We start from the raw sequence: 27762 nt of genomic DNA on the forward strand, positions 1-27762 counted from the left end.
AAAGTTGTGAACTGTGAAAAAATTTATTGGGGAACACACACATCTACTTGTACTGCATCCAAGTTCAATGTTTCTTCGGTCACATAAAAATGTGAGTCGAGAAACGTTAGAATTTGTTACGTGCCTAAATGATGTCGGTGTTCGTAAATGCCAAGTGATTGGTCACTTTGCACATATAGCTAGAGGTTTTCTTAATGCTGGTTTTACAAAAAAAATTTGTATAACAAAATGGGAAAAGAGAGAAGAAGTTGTTGTATTGATGGTGACGCCAACACACTACTTGTCAACTTGGAGGACAGGGTGAAGTTAGATCCTTTATTTCATTACAACTATGAGTTAAATGCGAGTGGGCAGTTGGCTGGGCTATTTTGGATGGATTCCACCTCTCGCCTGAATTACTGTAGTTTTGGTGATGTGTTGTTGTTTGATTCAACGTACAAGAGCAATCAGTACCAGATGCCGATTGCGACGAAGCAATCAGTAGTTTTGGTAATTACTATAGTTTTTGGTTTTGCTTTGATCATAAGTGATTGCGACGACGCTTATAAGTGGGCATTGAAATCATTTATTAACGCAATGTGTGGTGAACACCCTAAATCAGTCATTACTGATGGTGACCTAGCTATTCATAAAGCTTTGAAATATATTCTTTTAGATTCGAAACACCGACTGTGCTCTTGGCACGTATTACAAATTGCATCACCAATGTCAAAATCTCTGGATTTGCAACAGAGTTAAGCTCTATTATGTTTATGAAACATTCATGGGGAAAGTTCGAAGAAAGGTGGAGACAGCTAGTGGAAAAATACGAAGTTAGTCATAACACATGGGTGATGAAGGTACAGAAGAAATGGGCAAGGTGGGCAGAATCGTATTTTCATGGTGAGTTCTTTGGCGGTTGCAGAAGCAACCAACGTTGCAAGTCTGTTAACTCTGCTATACAACATCATGTTAATCCCGGGATGCGGCTGTTTGAGCTATTTGGGAAAATGGAATTGGTAGTTGCAAATATCCGTCACCGAGAGCACGAAGAAGAGATAAGGACTGTAATGACGAAGCCTTTCATTGGCAGCCACTTGAATGAATATGCAAAGTAGGCAGAATCCATCTATACTCGAGCTGCTTTTCTTGATTTATGAAGCAGTTACAGGAGGAAGCAATGAAGATAAACGTGATGTGGGTGACAATATTCGTGTATACACCATCAGTCGTCATCTGAACAGGCAAAAAAATGAGTGTAGAATACAACCTTTTAGAGCAGGATGCTAGATGTTCATGTGGGCTATTTCAGTTGTTTGGATTTCATGTAGACATATTATTTCAGTTTACAAACACGAGGACCTTCGTGAAATACCCCAGAGCTGTTTTTTAAGGAGATGGACACGAGTTGCAAAATCTGTCGTTCCAAATAACGATCCAAGTTTTTCTTCGCAGGTTGCTTCTATTATTTATCACAGTGAGCTTATAGGGAAATGTAAGAAGATATGTGTGTGGGCCTCTCAAACAGCCAAAAATAGTGAACCTTTTAAATCCATGTTATCATCTTTTTCTAGAGCTTCTGAAGGCAATCCACAAGTTCCCTTTGAAATGCCTTATATTCCACCAGAAAGTGGTACAATAGATGGCATTTCGTCTTCTAAAGGCACCGCCGAGGTAGAGATGCCTTTCACCCTACCTAAAACCACCCATCGTCCATTTGTTAATGATCCACCACACGTAAAATTGAAGGGTAGGTCGCATAAACCTAGTAGATTGAAAAGTCAGAATGAGACAAGAAAAAATAAGTGTGACCACTGTGGTATCGTCGGGCACACAAGGCCCACATGCACACTTTTGCATCCAAAGGATGGGGGTAAGTTTTTTATACCGTTGCCATATTCTCACTTGTTTGTTAACATTAAATAGTTTTGAAAGTTTGTTGATTCTGATTTGTATTCGTCAATATCTTTCTTGTGGTGCACTATTTTACAGGTCCAAGTGCTAAGCGCAACTATGTCGAGCGTGCTGCAGGAGCTGCCGATGTGAGTGAGGATGATGACTGGTTAAATAGAGATACTGGATGTAAGTGATAATTTTGCGCGTTATCTTCTTTTTATAAACGCAAGAAAATGTTTCTTGTTTGTCATTTTCATGGGGTTCAAACTAATGTTGCTTGTTTGGTGGGCGTAGTGGAAGTTGGTAATAAAGCAGAAGGATCTCGAAAGACCAAGCAATGTAGCAAGTGTCGATCTTCGGACCACACAAAATGTAGGTGTCAAGATTTGGAAGGTATGATACAATTTTTACCGATGTAATTTTTCTAGTAGGGAGTAAACTAAACTTAGATTGTACCATTAGAGTGACTATTTTTCTCCTGTTAAACTTATAACGTTTCCCGTGGATGAGGTTGGGAACAAGGTTTCAGAGAAATTCAATGTTGGAAAGTTTTATAGTGACGACGAGATTTTTTTTCATATTACTGATGGTTGACGTTAGGAAAGAGGAGTACAATGCTGTTAAGCTTTAGAGCAGTTGTTACTAATCTTCTAACAAGATTTTTGTACGCATTTTTGTAATAGTTAGATCAAGTAGAGCATGTGCTATTTGTCGCACAATGGTGAAGATTTCAAGATTGGCTTCTAAATTATTTTGTAGCAGTATCTATGGTGTTATTTTCTTTGGTTTAATCAATGAAATAGAGCAATATTCTATACGCTATATTGATAAGCATTGTATATTATGTTGTTTCTTATTGTTGGGATGTTGGGGTTGTCTTTCACCATGAGACAAGACCATCAGCAGACATATGTCAGTTAGTGTGACATTGATATGTTCATAAATGGATTTGTTCGTTCTTACAACACCGAACAATGGAATATGTCATAAACAGTAACATAACATTCTATTATAACAAATGTAGTATCATATCTATCTATGATTCTAGCGCTTATAATATACTACCAAACGTATATATTATAAAAAGTGACATAACATTCGAGTATGACATATATAGTGTCATATCTATCAGTGAGTCTAGCACTTATGATAATCCTAGGAGTTCAAAAGATCTAAAATTATTGTGAATATACTTGCTAGTTCCTCATCGTAGGATGAGGACTTGCCTGATTAGTACTAATGATAGTAATGAGATTAAGAAATGAATTCTTGATTGTAATGCGTGGGCCGGGAGAAAGGGAGTGTGAACAGAAACATACCGGAAAGTAGCTATGAATAGTGATTGTTCATAGTTCGGTAGCTATGAACAATGAGTGTTCATAGTCCATACTGTACGTACTATGAACAATGAGTGTTCATAGTCCATACTGTACGTACTATGAACAATCAATGTACGTACTATGAACAATCAATATTCATAGTTATGAGCTATGAATATTCTTTGTTCATACCACAATTGGACTATGAACAATGATTGTTCATAGTTCGGTAGCTATAAACAATGAGTATTCATAGTCCATATTGTACGTACTATGAATAGTGATTGTTCATAGTCATGAGATATGAACATTCTTTGTTCATACCACAATTGGACTATGAACAATGATTGTTCATAGTCATGAGCTATGAACATTCTTTGTTCATATCACAATTGGACTATGAACAGAACAGAAGGTTGGAGCGGTTGCAGAGGAATATGTCATAAACAATAACATAACATTCTAGTATGACAAATATAGTGTTATATCTATCTGTGATTCTAGCGCTTATTGATAACTGTTAAATGAATAGTTTACCTACGAAATGAACGATGAATTCAATCCGTAAGTAAACTAAAACTGATCTTTTACGAGTCTCAATTATCAAAGCTTCTACTCTCGATGCGAATTGCACTAAGTGGAGTAAGAAGTTCGTTCCACTCCTAGTTCCCTAGCATGGATTGTTTTCTAAGTCTAAGAAATCAGTCTTAGGTCAATGAGAGCTTTACGAAATAAGTAACTAGACTACGATGCAACTTACCCACAAGATACAACTAGTCAATTAAATAAACGACTATGAAATTACTCATTGATTCTATGATAGGGAGTTAGAGGGGGAATTGATTCCACCTTAACTCAACTTAATCCACTACCCGAATTTAATCGTCAGAAATCGAATTGAATCACGCTGTGAGAACAATTGGTTATTCCTAATCCCTAATTACACATGGCATTTCTACCAATTCATAACTAGCATGTGAACAATTAAACCCATTCTCATGGTGAACTAATTATTTCTGGCGTAGAATAGAAATTACGACGACTCTACGATAAACGGAATCAAGCTTTCATCAAGGCTTCTCAACCCCCTCAAATGGAGGTTTAGCCTTGAATCATTACGCAATCATTTCCATTTAGATTAAAACTAAACATACTATCAAGATTCGAAATTTACTTAATTTAAACAATAATGAAATCTAATTTAATGACTAAAATGAAATAAGGACAGGAATTGAAATTAGATATAGAATTGGAAATGACAAAATCGAAATTAACAAATAGCTATTTATTTATTAATACTAATGAAGAACTATGATTCTAATAGTTTTAATCTAAGACAAGAATTTGAATTAAAACTAAACTTAATTAAAACAATCAAATCTAGATCTAGAAGCTATTCTAATGGCTACTTTCTATTCTAAGCTATGTACCCTAATTATCTACTAATTAATCTACCATTAACAAAGAGCTAAGCTTTTGTTTTTATACATCCAGATCCAAAATCGTGCATGGGCTTGGAGCCATGTTTTGGGCCGGAGAATCGGCCCAAACCCAATTCTTTCAAATTCAAAAGGCCTCTCCAAACTAGATTCGGCTTCAACAGACTTTTCGTCTACTTCTGCTCCTCTGATTGGGTCAAGGCTTGGACCATTGCAAAGCTCTTTCCGAGCCGGTCGTTTTGACATAAGGTAGGCCCAATTCGAGGTCTGAGTCCAAAGATATGGTTAGGAAGTTCTGGCTGACTTTTGCTCCTTTATCTCGCTAAAGTGGCACATTTTCGCACATAATGGACTTTGAAGCCCGAAATGCATAAAACACGTAATCAGTATTAACTCTTACTTATTATTCACATAATTGGTTTAACAGTATGATTATTAAGTGGTTAAAACTACAGTTTTGGGCTCTTATCAAACCACCCCCAAACAGCATTTTGCTTGTCCTCAAGAAAAGATGAGAAATTAGAATAAGTGACCAAAAATGGAGTTCTAACTACTCTCTCGTTTTCACTGAGTGCGATTGTATTGACCATATGCAACAAGGCCTTAAACCACTAGGAATTCCCTAGTGGACGAAGTTATAGCCTCGTGAGAGTTTTCCAAAGTGAAGGTACTCTCACAAACTTCATCTATACTACAACGACTAAGAAAATAAAACTATTGTTTCCTTATTCATGCTCAACTATCTATACATCTCTCTAGCAATTGAATAAGAATAACCAAGTCAGAAACCTAAGTTAATATATGCATAATAATCTATCATCTACAATAAACATATACACAATGAGTAGTACTATAAAATGTTTAGCGAGGTTTGTTTCGAGAACTTCGGAATAAGCGTCCTTAAGTAGGTTCTCACAATAATAGTCAAGAAACAACACTCTGATTTTTCCACTCAAGTTTAAGCTACTCCGATTAATGCGATGGGCACACTTTACCTTACAATCTCAATGACAACCAGGAAGCGAGTCGATCAAAACACATCTGCCACTTACTATCACACTAACCTATTCCTAATTGAGCTAGATGTCTTTATTAGGTGTTACGGGGATTAGGAGATGGTTTAAGAAGGAAGGAAATGGATATTCTAAAGGACAAGTCTGAGATAATAGAGTCTTCATATTATGTAACTTAGAGAAAACCTTGTTATTTCCTTTTGCTTCTATACTTTGTTTCCATCCTTAGCCATATTTTTCTTTTTCTTTTCTTTGGCTTTTGACTCCCTTTATTCTTTCTATTTTTTGGAGTTTTTATTTATTTCTATATATATTTTTTTCTTTTCCTTGGATGGAAACTTCTTTTCTTTTTCTGAAGCAACTAACTAATTTTTGTTTACACAGGTTTTTCTCTTTCTTTTTTCTTCACTCATTCTATTCTCAGACTTATTCTAAATTGGGTAGGTTGATTTATTTTTTTTTTTTTTTTTTTATTTTATTTTTTGTTTTTGTAACAGGGGTAAAGGAATTGTGGTTTATGGAAGGCTAAAGAAAGGCTCGGAGGGGCTTACTAGCGGAAAATAATTCATAGGTTTGAATTTCGGCTATATCGATCCAAAGAGGGCCTAAATTCTCGCTTAGGATATGGCATAGTGATCAAGCAAGTGGGCGTGTGATTTCTCTATCCGGATTTTACTTCTCCCTTGTGTCATTTCTCAAATGTTTATTTCATATAAGGCTTTTTAGGCTATATTCTCACAGGATTTGTAGAATAAGTACTCTAGCCTAGATTTTTAAACTTACTGCTAACAATCATAGATACTCATGCAATATATTTATAGATAGATGTAAAGATTATTACCTATATATTAACCTAAGTTTCTAACAATTATTTCGACGCTAAATGGCTACTACGTGAGACTTCTAGATTGTTAAGAGCATGGAGAAGGAAAACAATATCAATATTCCTAAGTGTATAGCATAACTTATTTATTTATATTTTTGAATTTTGAAATTTTAACTAGAAAACAAATGCATATTATACATATTTATATCCTAGCAGATGTCTTAATTACACGTGTTTCTATGCCCCCAAACAAGAAGCATGCTTTGTCTTCAAAGCATTTAAATAAAGAGGGTAGGAAAAATACCATTGAAGCGCCGCGTGAAATTCGTAAACATCCGCAAAACAAGGTTAGAACGCATACTAATATAGGAAATAAAACCGACGAACTCTATAAGAGTTCCACCCATTATGGGGTTAACAGAATTAAATTGCTTGGGACATAAGCGGACACCAACGAGTAAACTAAAACTTACCTCCACTCCCGTTATTCGTCATCTTCGTCATCCTCTACTTCTATAAAGAAGTGAGGGCTCTTCAAGCGATCTGCCATGCTATGATAATTTGCCGGGCTTCACGCCATTTATCATCTATGGTTGCTAACCTATTAAGTGCCACTTGGTCGATGGGGTGTAGGGTGCAACCTGGTGAGGTTGTATCCGCCACCCTTGCCAAGTCATTGCACGGAAAGATCGAATAATACTATTGGTGGGTCGCGACCGTGTCTACCCTAATCCAATCCGTGAAACGTGTACAAAAACAGGGAAAGAAACATAGCATAATCATTGAAATTAGAACAAGCATAAGAAGGTACTTATGCCTCATGGTATGGGCTCGTGCTAAACTAGACATCAAAGTTCGGGAAGGTCATAGAACCGGCAAGGCCCCGTGGCTAAAGCAAGGAAAACGCCGCAAGTGGCGTCATTCACGTAAGAAAAACGCCATTCCCCTAAAATGTTTAGCATAATCCAAAACATAACAGTTCCTATGTTCATGGGACGGGCTACCAAGCGGCAACGCGTTATAGTCCCTTGGTCCTCAATACGGAAAAACGCCCATAATAAGCCTCGTGCAAAGACTCATAAGTGTGTAGACATGCATATTATCGACCCAATAGCACCATGGGTCTTGTATCTCGGCGGGCATAGCAAGTCCAAGAACAAATGCTAGCAAGAACCTAGTAATTTCCATTGGTTCATCGTCAATGTTGATGGAGAACACTTGTTCTCCATCCGGTCTCTCAAAGAAAATGCAGTTATTATAAAAATAAGATGCAAGTCTTTGGAGAATAAAGTTGACCCGGTCTTACCATAAGAGGTTCCCAGCCTAACGATGTGATCACCTCATGAAACCAAGCACCGTAAGTAGTGCTTTGGAACAAATCTTGAAAGACTGTTCGGTATTATTATAGGAGATGTCATCTCAAAACTACGCCTGGAACGGTACGCAAAACAACCGGCACAAGTCGCGGAAAACTGGAATTTTTCGGTCCACGGAAGGTAGGGAAGCGTGGCCATTAACTAGGGCGCGAAGTCGCTCTTTGTATTTTGGAATTCCGGTGTTTGAGCCGAAGTCGCTGACTTGAAGCTTGGCGCCGCCTCGAGCAAATTTTTTCGAAGTGGTGTAGAGCGCGGCCTCCTCTCTTGGCGGCGCCCGAGTTCGTGATTTGCGAAAATGGAGATCTAAACGTGGGAATCGCGGGTGTGAAGGGTGCGTGATGGAAGTTAGATGTAGTGTGAGTTGTGAGTGTAGAATGTATGAAGTTTATATAGGTTTTAAGTTGCTAAAACGGATCCGGAAGTTGCCACAAAGTATTTCGGCGGTTCAGGAAATCCTAAAATTTCCAAACCTAAAACGGAAACAACTCATTTTCTTGATTCTAATTCAAACCCGGTATCTTTTAGGTTGATTTTATGATTGAATGTACCTATTTAATCTAGATTTCATCCTACAATAATTCTCACTCATAGATATGCCTAAACGGCCATATTTTCACCTTACTCATAATAAATTCTAACACTAGGGTTATATAAAAATAAAGCTTGAATTGATAAAACCACCCCCAAACAAGTTGGGAAGGTGGGATCAATATGAAACAACCACACATACTGAAAATAACCCCTTATATTAAAATTTTCATTCGAGTACCTTTCACTACAAAATTCAAAATACTGAAAATAAAAGTTACATTACAATAAAACAACAAAAACTAAATAAAACAACAACCACTATCAATCCTCACACTCTCTAAACACCTCGCCCAGGTGGTGGCGAGGGCACACTCTCTAGTGGTGGCTCCCGGGCTCCCCGAAGGTCCAAGTCGTCCCTTCGCCGACGACGCTCATGCCTAAATAATTCGTGTCCTCGAGGAAGCGAGTCAGATGAGGTGGGAAGCATGCAAGCATATCCACTCTAAACGGGCTGGGCTTCCATCTCGACCTCTTTGTTCCCATCTCTCATCCTCATCTCGGGTGCGGATCTCGAAGTTGTGATGAATAGTTGATTGTCGAGTCCGGAGGTCTGCGACAGATAGTGTTTAGTGAACGCGATGCCCCTATGAAGCATAGCCATGCGTTCGTGATCGACCAACACCTCCGGAAGGCATCCGTATCAAAGCAAGTCACGTCCTCCTCCTCATCCTCCTCCCGAATCATCCTCATCCTCCTCCTCTATCTCATCCCTTTCCCTATCCGCGGGCAATATCCAGCGTTGTTGGACACACTCCCTATAGATACGCGGGTTACGGTGCGGGGTAATGTAAATCCTATCGACGGAGGCTGCTTTCATCTTGACAAAGATGATCTTGGTAATTAACACGGGAAGAGGTGCCAAAGACTTTCCGACCCCCTAATCATGCTCAACAAAAACTCCAAGATACAGAAATCGTACTTCTGCTCCTGGAGTACCCATAAGATGTGGAGGCAGGTCAGACCGATGTCACTGACCTTGTCCTTCCCTAGGACATTCCGACCAATCCATCGAATGTGAAAGGCCATTTGGTTGGTCCCGGAGGATGCCTGGCGAACACAATGGGAGTTTGTATTGTAGCTCCCATTGATGACGATCCACGCCCATCAAAGGCTCTACCCGTCAAAACGGGGGCTCTGTAAAAGTGGCATCAGATGGATTCTAGGCGGAATGCCTAGAATCTCAGCCAACAGTCCCGTAGTCAACTCCTTCCTCTTCTTCCTTACCAACACAAAAATCCTACTCCCCTCCAACTCCCTGGTGTTGTAGAACCGTCGGACCAAGTCTTCGTGGTAGAAGGCTTCGGTCGAAAGTACCATAAACTACTCCAAGTCCCTACTAGCCATTTCGTCACCGTAAAACGGTAGCGAAGTGGTCGGTGATGAAAACTTGCTCGGTAAAATTCGGGCGTTGTTGAGCCATTTGAAGTTTGAATATGGTTTGGGGTTTGTAGAAGGTGTAGGAGTAATGAGGAAAGACCTTACCGATAAAAACGATGGTGGTGGCGATGTAGTGGTGGTGGCAGCACACAAAATTTTGATTTTTTCGGTGGTTTTTGGTGGTTTGAATTGGTGGTGTTTGTGGTGGGTGGAGTTTGGAGAAGATTTGGGGTTAGGATTTGATTTTGGGCGTGGGTTTATTGTATTTTCTTTTTAATTTTTTATTTTGTTTTAGGTTTTGGTTAAAGCTTGGCGTTAATGGCGGAATGGAGGAAGAACGATGAACTGTTCGTGGAGGTAAGGGCGCGAGCGCGCTGTCCGTGGGCGCGGGTTGGGCCCAAGCCCAAAATCGAAATTTTTGATTTTTTTCGATTTTTTTTCGCGAACTTCAAATCAAAATTGCCGCTTCGTTACCGGTCCGATTTTTGCGAATGAGATATGGAAATGATTAGGAGAGAATTTCCTATCCAATGATCCATAAAACACTCTATTCCGACTTCAGATGACATACGAGATAGTGGAAAACGCCTCGAAGTGCGTGCATGACGTAAGTTATGCGAACGAATGAACTCTAAATTAATAGATTATGTCAATCCGAATCGTAATACAATAAAACGGCCTAAGCAACTCTAATGGGACATAAAACCTTTTAGTATGCGAAACATTTAACACCCCACCCCAAACAAATTTTTTTACAACGGCTTAGAAAATTTGTTTTTAGATATGGTCTTTTTAAAGTCGATTCGAGACTTCCTAGATTATTATGTTTATGTTTATTTTTATTTTTTATTTATTTATTTATTTATATATATATATATATATATATATATATATATATATATATATATATTTTTTTTTAGAAGGAAAAACAATAAGCAATAAAGACATAATTCACACCATAGAGAAACATGACTCAAAAAAATCCGAGAAAAATATGCAAGAGTGGAAAACGTGAACTATGTGAACCGTGGACTTAGGATCCGTACTTACAGCCACACACTCCATAGGGAGGGCCCGGTTTCCTTAATGGTGCACTCACCAATATATTAAAGTGAAAGGAAGTGCACCAAACACAGAAATTGAGTCGTTTATAGTCAGATACTCGAGACTTTATCTAAAATATATGTATGAACATGCAGTTGATCATATATCAACAACCGAAATAGTTATGGATCATTCCATAAATAAATATCACAGAAAACATATCCAAACACAATCAAGCACCAAGATTTCCTACGACGCAGCCTAGTGGAATGAAAACGAAGTCGGATAACCCTATTGTGTAACCTATCATGCACCTTCTTTTTAATTTTTGAATGAGTGGGTGTTTTAGTAAATAAGTGTGGAAAAGTGAATGGTTGTGGAGAATATGGTGGATATGGATAAGTTGTAGAAAGAGCACTGCATTACAATGAGGATGTGGTTTTAGCACCGAACTCATTCATTGTGTGTGTAGGGACTGCCTCAATTCTGAAAATGAAGGTGTCAAATAGTTTGTCCTTACAAGTATCCGTTTTGCTAGGAGGATTTAAAAAAATTATGAAGCATGGGGAGAAACAAAAGGATCGAAAGTGCAAACTCGAGATTCCTTTGAAAGGGTGGAAGGAGGGGAGTCGAGGTGGATGTTGTGCAAGTTAGTTCTTGATAGGGTGAATTGTCACCTACTCGAAGAAACTCATCAATTCCTCATCTAGATTGGTCATATCCACATTACTATGGTAGTCCTCTACATCTTTGAGAAAGTCATCTATCCCGGCCCTCATCAATAATATGTGTATCTAGTGTAGGAATGAAAATGTTGGAGTCCGACTTTCCAAAGGAAAGACTTTTGGGAATATGATTATCGGGGGAACGTGTTGTTGAAATAATCTCGGTTTAAGCTCTCGATCATGCTAACCTCTCCATCCATAGGCGAATCGGGTAATCTTGTGTTCTTGTTTTAAAACATTGACTTCAACAACAAGATGGCCAAAAGACATGGACATTGAACCATCACGGCAATTAATGAGCGCATTGGCGGTTGCCGGAAAGGGCGCCCTAAAATGATCGGGACAGAGTCGTTAGCGACTTACGTATCGAGGACTACAAAATCAGCCGGATAGTAGAAATCCCGAACTTTTACCAAAGACATTTTCGACTACACCTTTAGGATACTTAATAGACCGATCTAACTAATTGCAACGTCATTTTAGTGGGTTGCATCTTGTCTAGACCTATTTGTTTATACAAATAAAATGGGAGTAAGTTAACACTAGCCCCCGTGTCTAATAACGCGATGTCGTCAGATAGGAATCTCCTAAGGTGCATTATACAAAGAGGATCGACCGTGGTCCTTGTACTTAACAATTCCATTATTTTCAGATAAGGTTGGGGAATTGTTCCGTTAAAAAGCGTCTTTTGGTATATTTGTCTTACGCCTAGTAGTACACAATTCCTTAAGAAACTTAGCATGATGTGGTAGCTTTTTAATAGCTTCGAGGAAGGAAAGGTTTATAGTTAGATTCTTGAAAACGTCCCTAATCTCCTCGTAATTTGTATCCCTAGTTAACATGGCTAATTTTTGTGGAAATGGTGGTTTCTGTCTATATTTAGCAATGGTATCACCTGGATGTTTAACCGTGGCTTTCTGTTTCTTAGGTTGTGTTGTAACTGGTACCTCTACAGTGGTAGGCTCTTCAGTTTCTATTTCGGTATCTAGTAAAATAGCAGGTGTAGGGGCTACTGGTGGGGTAACTATAGGTATAGTTACCTTGTTATCAACCACTCTGCCAGAACGGAGAGTGGTGATGGCATTTATCTCACCTACATTTTCATATTCATTACTAGTATTATCGGTTACCTCAAAGGCTGTGTTTGTTGTTTTAGGATTAGGTATTGCGTGACTGCAACAACACACCTTTGGTTTGGGCTTTATCTTGAGCCAATTTGTTGGGTTAAATTATTAACGGATTGAAGAAGTTGGTTAGATTGAGCCATGGTTTGAAAGTTTTTTTGGCTCACTTGTATGAAGGTGTCAAGGCGATCCGGTTGTGTGGGTGGTGTAGTAGTCACGGTGGTGGACCGAATTATTTCCACGTGAATTATTTATGGGTGGATTTTGATAATTATTATTGACCGAACGATACCTCTATTAGCATTATAATTATTATAATTACCTTGACCTTGTGCTTGACCTTGTCGAGGTTGCACTTGGTTGTTATAATTATTAAAATTACCCCGACTCGCCCTTGTCGTGGTGGAGCTTGGTTAAAGCCGTGGGCCTAACATATTGATTATTGTACCCTTGAGGTGTGACTTGTTGGTTATTTCTCCAACCGGAGTTGGGATTTTGTCTCCAAGGGCGTTAGGTTCACTATTAATGGAACAAGCCTATTCATAGGCTATAGGGGACGATGGGAGTCGGGATGCTCAGGACTCCAACAGAAACTACATGGGTTTGAATTTACATTCATGACGGGGATAGGCTTTTGTTGTATAGAAATGGCCTCTACCTTTTTAGTGAGTGATTCGATTAGAGTTTTAAGCTCGAATCGTGTTTAATTTCAAACATACCGCGGCCTTAATTGTATTAGTAGAACTAGCGGAGCGGAGTAATCGTCACTACCTCCCCGGTTATTATTTCGCTTTAGTTTGGTCGCCTAAAAAATTTATAAGCCTCGAGGCTCCTTTACTTAAGAAACTACCCCCATTCATTATGTCAAGGACTTCTTTATGGTGATGTTGAAGTCTTTTTTGAAAAGGCAACGAACTAACGTGTCTTTTGCTAGGTTATGGTGTGGACACTCTATAAGCAGATCGGTGAAACGATTCCAAGCCTCGAAAATGATTCATGAGGATTTTGTCGAAAAGAAATGAATCTTGGAAAGCATCTCATCCATCTTTAGGGGTGGGTAAAAATGTTCCATAACAAATTTGAACAAGTTTAGCCCACGAGTCCCAAGAATTAGGCGTTTGGGCAGTTAACCAAACGCCGCCCTTTATCGGCTAAGGTGAAAGGGAATACCCTTAATTTAATTTGTTCCGCACCAACCGTAGGATGGTGGAATGTTGTTAGGACTTGTTCAATCCTAACGATGTAGCCGATAAGGTTTTCATGGTCTAAACCATGAAAACGGGTAACAAATTAAAAATATTTGGAGGGATTCTGAAATGCCCCCACTGGTCCGCTAGAACGATGCAAGAGTTGGGGCTATCGCCAAGGCTTTGTAGAAGTCCGAGAGAGGAGTCTCTCTTTCTTCCCCATTATATCGGTGGTGTGTGTGAAATAGTAGTTAGAGGTGTAGTGGGTGGTATACTAGATAGATTTGATTGTTGATGTTGTTGTGTATTTACGTTCGGTGTTTTGTTCGGCCGGACCTTAATCTCATGCAAGACTAAGTTGAACTTAACTAAACATGCAACACTCCAAACAATTCTGATATACTAGTAGAAAACCTCTAACTGGAAATGCGAGGTATGGAAGAAAGGAATACCCGATAAGCGTCCTTGCTTCGCTTTATGAATAGCGTCTTGTTTACGCTTTGTTAGGTGTATAGAGCAGGTTAGAACACTGAAAAATATGAAAGATCAAAGTTTGAATCAAACCGCCGAAATCCGAAAAATTTAACACAGTGGCGGTGTCGGCTCCGAGTAATTTTCAAATTACAAGTGTTTTTAGCTGGTCGTCGCTCCAAATGGGGCGGGTCGCCGGTGTAAATTGAATTGATGTTTTGAGCTGGTCGCTTTTTGGTATGGGCTGGCTCGGTGGTAAACGAAATTCCAAAGTAACTTAGCGGGGTTGCTCTCTCCTTTTGCTATCCAAAGGTATTTATTTTCTCGAATTTGTCAAAGATGAAATGGGCAACCACAGTATGAAACAATCAAGGGTGGGTGGGTTTAATGGGACTTAAAAATGACTACTTCTACTATGAAAACAATGCTAAAGTGCAACTAAGATGGCAGCGGCGCCATTTGATAAATATAAAATGAATAGTTTACCTACGAAATGAACGATGAATTCAATCCGTAAGTAAACTAAAACTGATCTTTTACGAGTCTCAATTATCAAAGCTTCTACTCTCGATCCGAATTGCACTAAGTGGAGTAAGAAGTTCGTTCCACTCCTAGTTCCCTAGCATGGATTGTTTTCTAAGTCTAAGAAATCAGTCTTAAGTCAATGAGAGCTTTACGAAATAAGTAACTAGACTACGATGCAACTTACCCACAAGATACAACTAGTCAATTAAATAAACGACTATGAAATTACTACATTGATTTATATGATAGGAGTTAGAGGGAGAATTGATTCCACCTTAACTCAACTTAATCCACTACCGGAATTTAATCGTAAGTAATCCGAATTGAATCGCTACGCTAACAATTGGTTATTCCTAATCCCTAATTACACATGGCATTTCTACCAATTCATAACTAGCATGTGAACAATTAAACCCATTCTCATGGTGAACTAATTATTTCTGGCGTAGAATAGAAATTACGACGACTCTACGATAAACGGAATCAAGCTTTCATCAAGGCTTCTCAACCCCCTCAAATGGAGGTTTAGCCTTGAATCATTACGTAATCATTTCCATTTAGATTAAAACTAAACATACTATCAAGATTCGAAATTTACTTAATTTAAACAATAATGAAATCTAATTTAATGACTAAAATGAAATAAGGACAGGAATTGAAATTAGATCTAGAATTGGAAATGACAAAATCGAAATTAACAAATAGCTATTTATTTATTAATACTAATGAAGAACTATGATTCTAATAGTTTTAATCTAAGACAAGAATTTGAATTAAAACTAAACTTAATTAAAACAATCAAATCTAGATCTAGAAGCTATTCTAATGGCTACTTTCTATTCTAAGCTATGTACCCTAATTCTCTACTAATTAATCTACCATTAACAAAGAGCTAAGCTTTTGTTTTTATACATCCAGATCCAAAAATCGTGCATGGGCTTGGAGCCATGTTTTGGGCCAGAGAATCAGGCCCAAAACCCAATTCTTTCAGTCCAAAAAGGCCTCTCCAGCTAGATTCGGCTTCAACAGACTTTTCGTCCACTTTTGCTCCTCTGATTGGGTCAAGGCTTGGACCATTGCAAAGCTCTTTCCGAGCCGGTCGTTTTGACATAAGGTAGGCCCAATTTTGAGGTCTGAGTCCAAAGATATGGCATTCGGAAGTTCTGCTGACTTTTGCTCCTTTATCTCGCTAAAGTGGCACATTTCTGCACATAATGGACTTTGAAGCCTGAAATGCATAAAAACACGTAATCAGTATTAACTCTTACTTATTATTCACATAATTGGTCTAACAGTATGATTATTAAGGGGTTAAAACTACAGTTTTGGGCTCTTATCACTTATGATATACTACCAATCATATATATTATAAAAAGTGACATAACATTCGAGTATGACATATATAGTGTCATATCTATCAGTGATTAGCTTATGATATACTACCAAACGTATAAAACTCTTATTTGCATATATTATAAAAAGTGACATAGCATTCGAGTATGACTTATATAGTGTCATATCTATCTATGATTCTAGAGCTTATGATGTACTACCCAACGTATAAAACTCTTATTGACATATGTTCTAAAAAGTGACCAAACATTCGAGTATGACATATATAGTGTCATATATATCAGTGATTGTAGTGCTTATGATATACTATCAAACGTATAAACTCTTATGAGCATATATTATAAAAAGTAACATAACATTCGAGTATGACATATATAGTGTCATATCTATCTATGATTCTAGCGTTTATGATATACTACCTAACGTATAAAACTCTTATTGATATATGTTATAAAAAGTGACATAACATTCGAGTATGACATATATAGTCATATATATCAGTGATTGTAGCGCTTATGACTTACTACCAAACGTATAAAACTCTTATTGACATACGATATCCTCTTAAACAATTGTTTTACATTGTACCATTGAACCACCCATAAAGTATGATATACTTTCTGTTTATACCACTATTAATTACATACTACAGCCTATATGGCATTTTTTATAACATGAATCCATGTTTTTACAATGCAATCTTATGTACCAGGAAGTAGTTCACGTACTCTGTTACATGACTTATGGTACAATCCATGTTTTTTAAAATGACTTATGTTATCACTTCCAACATATCTGCTACATATTAGCGCCACAAACGACATACAAGAAAAATATGTGTTTAATGGATATATATAATACATTATGGTACTAATTGTAGCATACTATAACAGTTGTTGCTCGTTCCAATAGGCTCACCAAAACTGGTTGGATTAAAATCACTTAAGTTGTCACTTCCAGCATATTTGTCACATTTTCCCCCAATGAACGACATACAAGATCAATATGTCTTTAACGACTCTATATTATGCATTATATTAGTAATAGTTACATACTGTAAAGTTATACAATAGATGAGAGACCCCAACCCAACCTAGAAGCCCAAGTCACCCCATCAACAAACCTAACCCAGACAACCGCAAAATCAAGAGTAATACTCGTCACACCCCGATTGTCTCTCTACACATGGCAAATTTTTTCCAAAAAAAAACTAGTGCTCTCTCCACACCCCATTTTTTGTTAATATGACCATTATACCCGGAAATAACTCTCTCCATGCCCCATTGTAATTCAAACGAGCTCTTCACCGTACTTGCTACTCCACCAACACTCATACCACTCATGCTCTCTGAAATTTCTCCCCCCTCTCTTGTTCTCTTAGGTTAGGCTTGAGTCTCCCACAAAATTGTTGTTATTCCCACCAAATTTTCACTTTAAGAATGGACTCAAGTGGTGGAAGCAACATTCAAGATAAATTCTCCCGCCAAAATCAAAATGATAACTTTCAAGGTTCTCCAAGTGACATGGAATCAGCTTTAACACTACTGCAATCAAATTATTATTCCGATGATAAACTTTACAACAATGTTGAAATTAGCTATCTCGATATGACCAAATTATTTACAACAATTGAGGTAATAATTTGAAAGCTTGTATTTTTTACTCTTTATTTATTTATTTATTTTATCAATAACTTAGCAAAAAACAAATTTTCGTCAATAATATCTAAGATCAAGGGTTTATGCAGGTTTTCAAAGGCGTCACTCGTTGATCCGATGGTGTTCGACAGTTAGTATGACTGTTGGAGTTGTGGTTGTGATATCAAGGTCTGATAATTCGGGACTTGGGCCAAGACCTAGAGTTTTCTTGAGTTGTGAAAGAAGTGGAAAATTTAGACCATCCGTAAAGCCAAAAATATTGAACAAAAAAACGAAAGAATATAGGCAATCTAGTTCGAAGAAATGTGGCTGTCCATTTGTGTTGAAAGGGGAATTATGAAACGAAGGTGGATGGATAGTGAGTGTTATTTGTGGAACACATAATCATACTATTGGGAGCATCTTATAGGTCATGCATTCGTCGGAAGGTTAAAAGCTGAAGAAAAATTGATTGTTCAAGATTTATCTATGAGTGGTGTTAAACCGCGCGAAATTTTACCCCTCTTGAAACAGAGAGATGACAATAATTTGTCAAACAAAAGTACTTTATATAATTATCTTCACAAGAATCAGTTGGTTCAGTTGAGTGGAAGAAACTAAGTGCAAGAATTTCTAAGAAATTTAGATGAATTTGGTTACACAGAGTTTCATAAGGATAATCCAGTAACAGGTGAATGTAGAGATTTGTTGTTTGCACATCCCCAATCAATTCATTTGGCCAAGTGTTTTTCCGAGGTCATTGTCATGGATTGCACGTACAAGACGAATGGTTCAAGATGCCATTGTTTGAAGTTGTTGGGTTCACATCCATGATGAAGACATTCTGTATTGCTTTTGGGTATTTGGAGAGTAAGAAAGAAGATTCTTACCTTTGGGTTTTGAAGAGGTTGCGTGATAATCTGGACTACAAAGCTACTTTTGTAAAGATAATTATGACTGATTGTGAGTTGGCACTTATGAATGCGATAGCTATAGTGTTTCTTGAAGCTACACACTTCTTGTGTCGAGTTCACATCAGGAGGAACACTGAGACAAAGACTAGAAAAATATTTGAGAAATTTGTTGAGTATGAACAATTTATGTTTATGTTCGAAACAGTGATAACAGCTCGTACTGAAGTTGAGTACTTGGAACACCTACGTTGTTTTAAACTTGAGTACGGAGAACATTATGATGTGGTGGAATACATAGAAGACCAGTGGCTTTCGAAGTACAAAGAAAGGTTTGTCTCGGCTTTGATAGATCTCCATATGCATTTTGGTACTTCGAGCAGTAACCGAGTTGAAAGTATGCATTCCTCTTTGAAGAGGCATTTGGGTTCTAGCAATAGTGGTAACTTCCACCGAAACTTTAATTTGATTAATAATCTCCTAACAAACCATGTGATAGAAATTGAAAGTTATTTTAATAGGAGCTTGAATCTCTGGGATCATCATTACTAACAAAACACATATGTGCAACTTAGAGGGTACATTTCTAGAGATGCATTGGATTTGATAGCAAAAGAGCTAATAAGGTTTGTTAGAGTTGGGACAGATGAAATTCGTTGTCGTTGTGTTTACAAGAGTATGTATGGGCTTCCTTGTGCGCATGAGTTATGTGAAATTGTTCTAATTAGTAGGGGAAGCATCCCCTTATCTTTGATACACCCTAGGTGGAGACAACACTCCGATTGATCTTCCTAATGGGTCCTTTGATATTCAGCCCGAGCTTGCACAAATTCAGAAGAAGTTTTAGTCACTCTCAGATGAACAAAAGGTTTTGAAGCTGAAAAAGTGTGTAGAACTAGGTGATCTAAATGCAACTTTCATGCGAGAGCCTCAGGTTAACACCAATGTGAGGGGTAGGCCCTGGAATAAAAATTGGTGTGAAGACTTGTAAAGATAAAAGTGACACAAAGAGAGAGCCTTCAACTTTCGAGTATGCACAAACAGTTGTGGAACAAATTGTAAGTCAAGAAAGCAAGAATAGTAAAACCAAGAAGTTGGTACCATGCAAAAGAAAACCAAGAAGAACTCATATTCAAGTATTTGTAGATTTACCTAAAATTGGGTCTAATTAGGATGATGGGTTACATGACTTAAATCCATTGATACGAGACTTCATTGTGGATTGGCAAGATGTTCAACCGAATGGACATTGTGGATTTAGCGCGATTGCACAATGCTTAGGGTCTAATGGAGATGATGCATGGATTACTGTGAGGGCTCTTATGTTCATAGAGTTGATTTCTCATGAGGCAGATTATACTTTAATAATGGGTGGAGAAGAAAGAAAAGGAGCGATCAAGACAAATCTACGATGAACCCCAAAGAATGGGTTGAACTTCCTTCATTGGGATTTTTAGCTGCTAATACTTTTCAGTGTGTCCTTGTCGTCATTGGAGAGAAAGAATGTATGTCATACTTTCCTTTGTGGACTGCTCCTGATCCAACTCGTATCTAGATAACGGCAATAGGCCACATTGGAGGAGGCACACATTTTGTGAAACTCGTGCTTGAAGATGATAGTCCTATTCCGCCACTTGCTCCAGGGTGGGAGTCATTTTCATGGACAGAAGCTTGGGATTGGGCAACTATAATAGGACCAAGGATCGAGAAGTGGTATAAAAAGGTTCCAAAAAATGTTATGGATTTAGACATTTCGTAACTATCCTTGTATTGACAAGATTTTTTGGCTTCAATATCTATTTTGTGTATGTTTATATACTGTCATAAATTGCAGAATGTATTAGAATATGTCAGAAATGGTATTAACTAGTTTTTGTTAAGTGCTTTGTAAATTGTATTAATATGTCAGAATATGTTAAGTGCTTTGTCGGTTTAAGGTAGGAACTAAAGACATATCGAGCTTTAGATGAGCTTTATCACTTGTGGTGTGACAAAAGAACACCAACTGCCTTTACAGCACAAAGTGAATGAGGGACTGATGGGTTCTAGAACAAGCTATCTTAATTCGTAATAAGAATTCAAGACTGGCGAACTAGCAAGGATATTCCTGTTAGATAACAAATGCAAAAAGAGATTTTATTTTATTGTTTTTTCTCTTGTAAACATAAGTCAGAGTATGTTTATGATGCTCTGCAGTGTACTATGAATCTTGTCTTGATATATATATATATATCATGCCTCACCTAATTTTGGCACTTGTTTGAACTTGCATTAATTTAGTAAATTGGCAATGGAACAAGCAACCCAGAGTCCAATACACAACTTAATCTTTGGCAAATGTTTCTTAATCACGTTTTGCACCAACTTTTGTTTCAAACATTCTCTTATAACAATTTTTATAAAGTTTGGGATGTCATATGTAGAATGACTTCATGGAGATTACAATTATCATTAAACCCTAACTATCAATGTTCTAAACCATCAGTTTAAACATGCCTCCACGAACACGAGGAGGATCAAGCACCCAAACCCAAAAAAGAAAATGTAACGAAGTGCCACCAATTCCCATTGTTGGCGAACCTGATGAACATTCAATATTCATAGTTGATGCAGTATAATTTGCCAATGCATATGTCAATGAACTAGAAAAGTGGGCAACAAAGTCGGAAAAACATGGACACGGCCATATTTGATTGGAAATTTCAAAATAAGTATAACCCACAGCGAAGCACCACCCTCTGTCGGGCCCTAAATCCATCGTTTAGGCCTTCAAAATCACGTTTTTGCCGTTTTAGAAAAGTTTTGTTTTTGCTATATCTTTTTATAGGAGAGTCCGTTTTTTATTTGGTCAGTTGGGTTAGTTCTATTTTGATTTAGTAGTTTCTAAATATGTGGTTATCCCAAAACTTTCCATTTTTGGAAAATTTTGAGTTTTGTGGTAATTAGGGTATTTCGCCTTTATAAAGGCTGGTAGTCTGTATTAGGATTTTCAGTTTTGGTTTGAGTTAATAATATTAAGAGTTACTTCTCTTGTTTCAATTGTTTGGTATTCCTTGTGTGTGAATCAACAAACCTTGAAGCCATTAATCCCTGGTATTTCACAAGAAATCAACAGGCTTTAGTGTAGGTTGTGAAAATCTGCAACTTATAAGTTCTTCTCTACATCAATAATCTTATTGGACTATGAACAATGAATGTTCGTACTCTTGTTTGACTATGAACATTCAGTGTTCATACCATTAAATTATGAACAATGAATGTTCATACTCTTGTTGGACAACTTATACATTGTCGTATACAAACTTTCTTTGTTATATAATGTTGTGCATAGCTTATACAGTGTCGTCCGTAGCTTATACATTGTCGTATATAAGCTTTACGAGTAGATATGACACTATAACTGTCATACTTATATGTTATGTCACTTCTTACAAAACAGACGGGTCGATATGTCACTTTAAGTGACATACTTTGGCAGGGTAAAAACTCCAATCGTTGACATCTTACTGCATATGTTATAATAAATAACATGCTTCCACAATGTCATTTCTAGTTGCATATATTTGCCTCTGCCTTAACAATATCAAATTAGTCAACCAAATCTTAAACAGAAAACATCATATTAATCGATTCACTCAACAAAATCAACTAAAAAAAATGAAATCAGTAAGAAACTTTAGAAAAAGTTTTCTTATTCTCTTACAAAGAAAAACAAAAAATTTTCTCTCTTGATAATCCCTTCTATATTGGTTTACAAAACTGACGGGTCAATATGTTATTTTAAGTGACATACTTTGGCAGAGTAAAAACTCCAGTGTTGACATCTCACTGCATATGTCACAATGAATGTCATCCTTTCATAATGTCATTTCTAGTTGCATATCTTTGTCTCTGCCTCAACAATATCAATTTAAGAGTAACCAACCAAATCTTAAACAAAAAACAGCAAATTATTTTTGTCTATGCCTTCATTTGCCTTGCGCAATTTTTGAAGCCCCTTATTATTTTGGCGTCTTGACACAAAACAATTACACAACTTATGATGATAATTGGCACAACACAAGACAAAATATGTAAATTACAAATGAATGACAAATTATCGATATGTCTTAGACAGGTCATTCCCCAAGTCTATATACTGCCGAACATAAGCTTTTTGCTGTACATGGCCCAGACAAATTATGTAGAATATGCAGTAGGTATATGCTACTTTTTGTAGCATCACTGGATTATGACAGAGATTATGTAATATTGGACATTTTTTATGCTCTTCTCTTTGACATACTAGATTTTGGTGCACGTGAGCAGTGGCAACATTCCTTTTTCTTACATTTAACAATCGAGGAGCAATAACAATGATGATACTTTTCTATACTTTTAGAGCATTAGAAAACCAATTTAGTTGTTTGTCGCACCCCTGGTTATGTTCCAAGTCTATCCCACATACAAAACCACTTACATCACACAACTCACATAAAGGACGCAAAGTACATATTCAAGCATCCAAAAAACAGACTGTAAACTTCCAAATATTAATGACCTACTTTACAGGTCCCTTACATATAACATATATATCTTTGTTCAAGTTACTCTAACAACTCATCCTGCTTCTCAAACCGTTTCCAATTCCCAGTGAGGGGGCGACTAGTCCATTCCTCCTGTTCACTTCCCTTGGCCACTTACCATTCGTCGAGAATTCAAATAGACTCCCATAGCTATGAACAATGAGTGTTCATAGTCTGTACTGTACGTACTATGAACAATGAGTGTTCATAGTCCATACTGTACATACTATGAACAATCAATGTTCATAGTCATGAGCTATGAATATTCTTTGTTCATACTACAATTAGACTATGAACAATGATTGTTCATAGTCATGAGCTATGAACATTCTTTGTTCATATCACAATTGGACTATGAACATTGATTATATACTATTTGATTTCAAAAGCCAATTTATTTTTCATTCGAATATATTGATTCACTTAACTCGACTTGTATGCTTATTAATTAGATATGGCAATGCAATGGACAAATGAGATGGACAGTGTTCTTATCGATACATTCCATAGCAAGCTACTTCTAGGTGATAAGAATGAGAATGGATTTCTTCCAATACCAAAAGAGCGTGCAAAGGATCGACTTGACTATAAGTCATGTAACTTAGCAAATGAAGATCTTACGATGGATAACACGCAATATTGCTAGTGTAACTATACAACAAGTGTTTGAATGGAGTTATGACGAACAGAAGATCATAACTAGCAATGAGGTTTGGGATCAAGCAATAGCACAAAGTCTGAATATGGGAAAGTACAGCTTTAAAATCTCAACTTGGTAGGGCTTTTCTTAATTCGGTTAACTTTGATCCCATTATTTTGTAAACTATGATATGGAATTGATTTGGGATATAAATAGCAATAAAGTAAGCTATAAATTTTACTCATTAGTGTAGTAGTAATGTATGGGTGCAATACTTTAAGCAGTTTGGCTATAGTGGCACTCTTAAGGTGACTTCCCTATCTTGCATCTCTCCTGTACCGACGGATTACATCCTGATCTTAAATAATCTAAAAGCTAAAAACCTTTGACCTAATATAAAAAAAAATGGGGGTATATTGGTCATTTCATACCAAAATCCAAAATCCAAAATTTTGATCGACTTCTTCTCCAGCAACCCTTCTTCTCTCAAGCAAACCTGATCTCCACTTAAACAAACCTGATCTCCACTTACTAGCTAGCTCAAAATGTTTCTTTTTGGACTATGTGTAGGAATCGTTATGGTCGCAGTTTACAAACCATGAAAACCATGCGCATCGGAATAAAGGTTCTCAAGATTTTGGTTAGAATTATACCTTTAGATCAGCTGTGATATCTCTGAGAATCCAAGATCTACGAAATCAGCAACCTTTTGATCTTCTGTTGTATTCTGATAAGAGCCCAAAAATGTAGTTTTAACCCTTTAACAGTCATACTTTTGGACCAATTATGTGAGTAATAATTAAGAGTTAACACTGATTACGTGTTTTATGCATTTCGGGCTTCAAAGTCCATTATGTGCAGAAATGTGCCACTTTAGTGAGATAAAGGAGAAAAGGTCGGTTACTAAGGAGTTCCGTGATTAAAGGCCAAGATTCAAGAAGATAAAGCCTTCCTAAAGCCCGGTCAAAAGCTGAAAAGTCGACACGGGCTGAAACAGCACACAAGTCAGCAGAACTTCCAAAAGTCGTATCTTTGGACTCAAACCTCGGAATTGGGCCTACCTTATGTCAAAACGACCGAATCGGAAAGAGCTTTCCAATGGTCTCAGCCTTGACCCAATCAGAGGAGCAAAGTGGACGAAAAGTCTGTGGAAGCCAACTGTAGCTGAAGAGGCCTTTTTGGACTGAAAGAATTGGGTTTTGGGCCTGATTCTCTGGCCCAAAACATGGCTCCAAGCCCATGCACGATTTTGGATCTGAAAGTATAAAAACCAAAGTTTAGCTCTTTGTTAATGGTAGCTAGTTAGACCTAAATTAATATATAGAATTCTAGATCTAGTTTTATTAATTAAATTAAGTTTAGTTCCATTTTCAATTCTTGTTTAGATTAAATCTTTGAATCATTGTTCTTGATTGATTTAGATAAATAAAATAGTTATTTTATCAATTTCGAATTGTGTATTTCAATCTATTAGATCTATTTTAATTATTGTTGGTTACCATTTCTTAGTTGTTAATTAGAGTTTAATCATTATTGTTTAAGTAAGTAAATTTCAATTTCTTAAATTATGTTTAGTTTAGATTCAATGGGAAATGATGGTTTGATGACTCAAGGCTAAAACCTCCATTAGAGGGGTTGATGAAACCTTGATGAAAACTTAGTGGTATAGTGTAGAAACATTGTAGAATCTATTCCAATCTAGAAGGTCGTGATTCGCCATGAGAATGGGTGGACAACCTCACATGCTAGTTAGTACTCTGTATAAATGTCATGAACACTAGGGATTAGAACTCGAATTTCTTGCTATAAGAACGTAAGAATCGAGATACAAGAATCTATGTTAGGCTATTAAGTTGGATTCGAGGTGGATTCAATTCCCCTCTAATCATTTATCTAGATTCAAAACAATCATATTTCCATAGCATTAGTAGTTTAAAAGTCAAGTAATCAAATTCAGTAAGTATCGTAGTAATCACCTTCGTAAAGCTCTCATAGACTTAAGACCGACTAATTAGATTAGAAAACATCCATGCTAGAGCACTAGGAGAGGAACGAATTTGTTACTCCACTCTATTTCGATAGAATTGAGAGTTGAAACTTTGATAAAATAGACACGTAAATAGTTTTAGTTTACTTACGTTTTGAGTTTTATCGTTCATTTCGTAGGTAAACTATTCATTTTACATTTATCATATTCCTATCCTTAGAATGCACATTGTGTGGGCAACGATCTTCCAGCCTCTTCTTTCTCTCTTGGCTTCTCTCACTCTCAAAATTGGAACCGAATTTGGATATCACTTTTCTTGAGAAAACCTTGGTCAAAACGGCCAGAGAAAGAGGGTTTCTATTTATAGGCTATAACAGGGACCATGAGGAGAAATCAGGGTTAGGTCTCCTAACGGGCTTGGGCTTCCCATGTTCGCTCAGAACACACGGCCTAAGTCCGTCAACAAATGACTTATTCCACTAAAGGCCATTATTGAACTACCGCCCTAATCCCAAATTACGTGTTACGTTTATGGGCTCCATATTATATGCTCGCTGATCTCCCCGTGTTTAAGATACCGAATGCCCATCGATTAAGTTAAGTTACTGACAACTATATTAATCAACTTCTTATGTCCTTGAGTAGTACCACTCAACCCCATTGTCATGTCGGATTAAATCCACCTTCAGGGTTTACATGACAATCCTTATGAGCTCTTCAAGGGGACATCATCAACCCGACTTCCTGCGGGTCACGTATTCCTTCTATAATCAACAGCACACCTTACATACAATGTCATTACCCAATCCATCGAGTTTGTTGATTCACAAATGAATCTCACTCATTGATGATTTAAAGCAATGTACAATGCACGTAAGTGCCCATTATTATATCCGGATTAAGAGGACAAGCATCCATAATAACAGAGGTGTTTGTTCTATTATATAGTCAGTATAAAGAGAAACAACCTCACTTGGTCTTGTTCAATACACACAAAGTGTACTAGTGTAATCCTGTAGTCAAGATAGACTAATACCAGATTATACTACAACCATACCAATGGTTTGTCCAAATCCATCTAGATTGTGAACGTTTACTTATATATTATAAGGTACTGATGATATGATCTTTTGTGTGTCACCACACACCATATCATCTACAACATAAAGTATTAGACGCATGCATATAACTAATAACATATATAATATGCATAACATTTGCCCATATGATTCTCATTCAAAATATAAAGAATTAGAGTTAATACAAAAGTAATGCTTTATTTATATAACCCTATCATTATGAGCATTCAGTGTTCATACTGCCTAGTGGACTATGAACACTGAATGTCCATACTCTTGTTGGACTATGAACATTTAGTGTTCATACTCCTAGTGGACTATGAACATTGAATGTTCATATTCTTGTTGGACTATGAACATTCATAGTTCATACTCCTAGTGGACTATGAACACTAAATGTTCATACTCTTGTTGGACTATGAACATTCAGTGTTCATACTCTTGTTGGACTATGAACACTGAATGTTCATACTCTTGTTGGACTATGAACATTCAGTGTTCATACTCTTAGTGGACTATGAACACTGAATGTTCATACTCTTGTTGGACTATGAACACTGAATGTTCATACTCTTGCTTGGCATAGAGCTATTTTTTGAGGAGATGGACACGAGTTGCGAAATCTATCGTTCCAAATAACGATCCAAGTTTTTCTTCGCAAGCTGCTTCCATTATTCGTCACAGTGAGCTTATAGGGA

This window comes from Coptis chinensis, chromosome 3 (assembly GCF_015680905.1).
Source record: "Coptis chinensis isolate HL-2020 chromosome 3, ASM1568090v1, whole genome shotgun sequence".
Lineage (NCBI taxonomy): Eukaryota > Viridiplantae > Streptophyta > Magnoliopsida > Ranunculales > Ranunculaceae > Coptis > Coptis chinensis.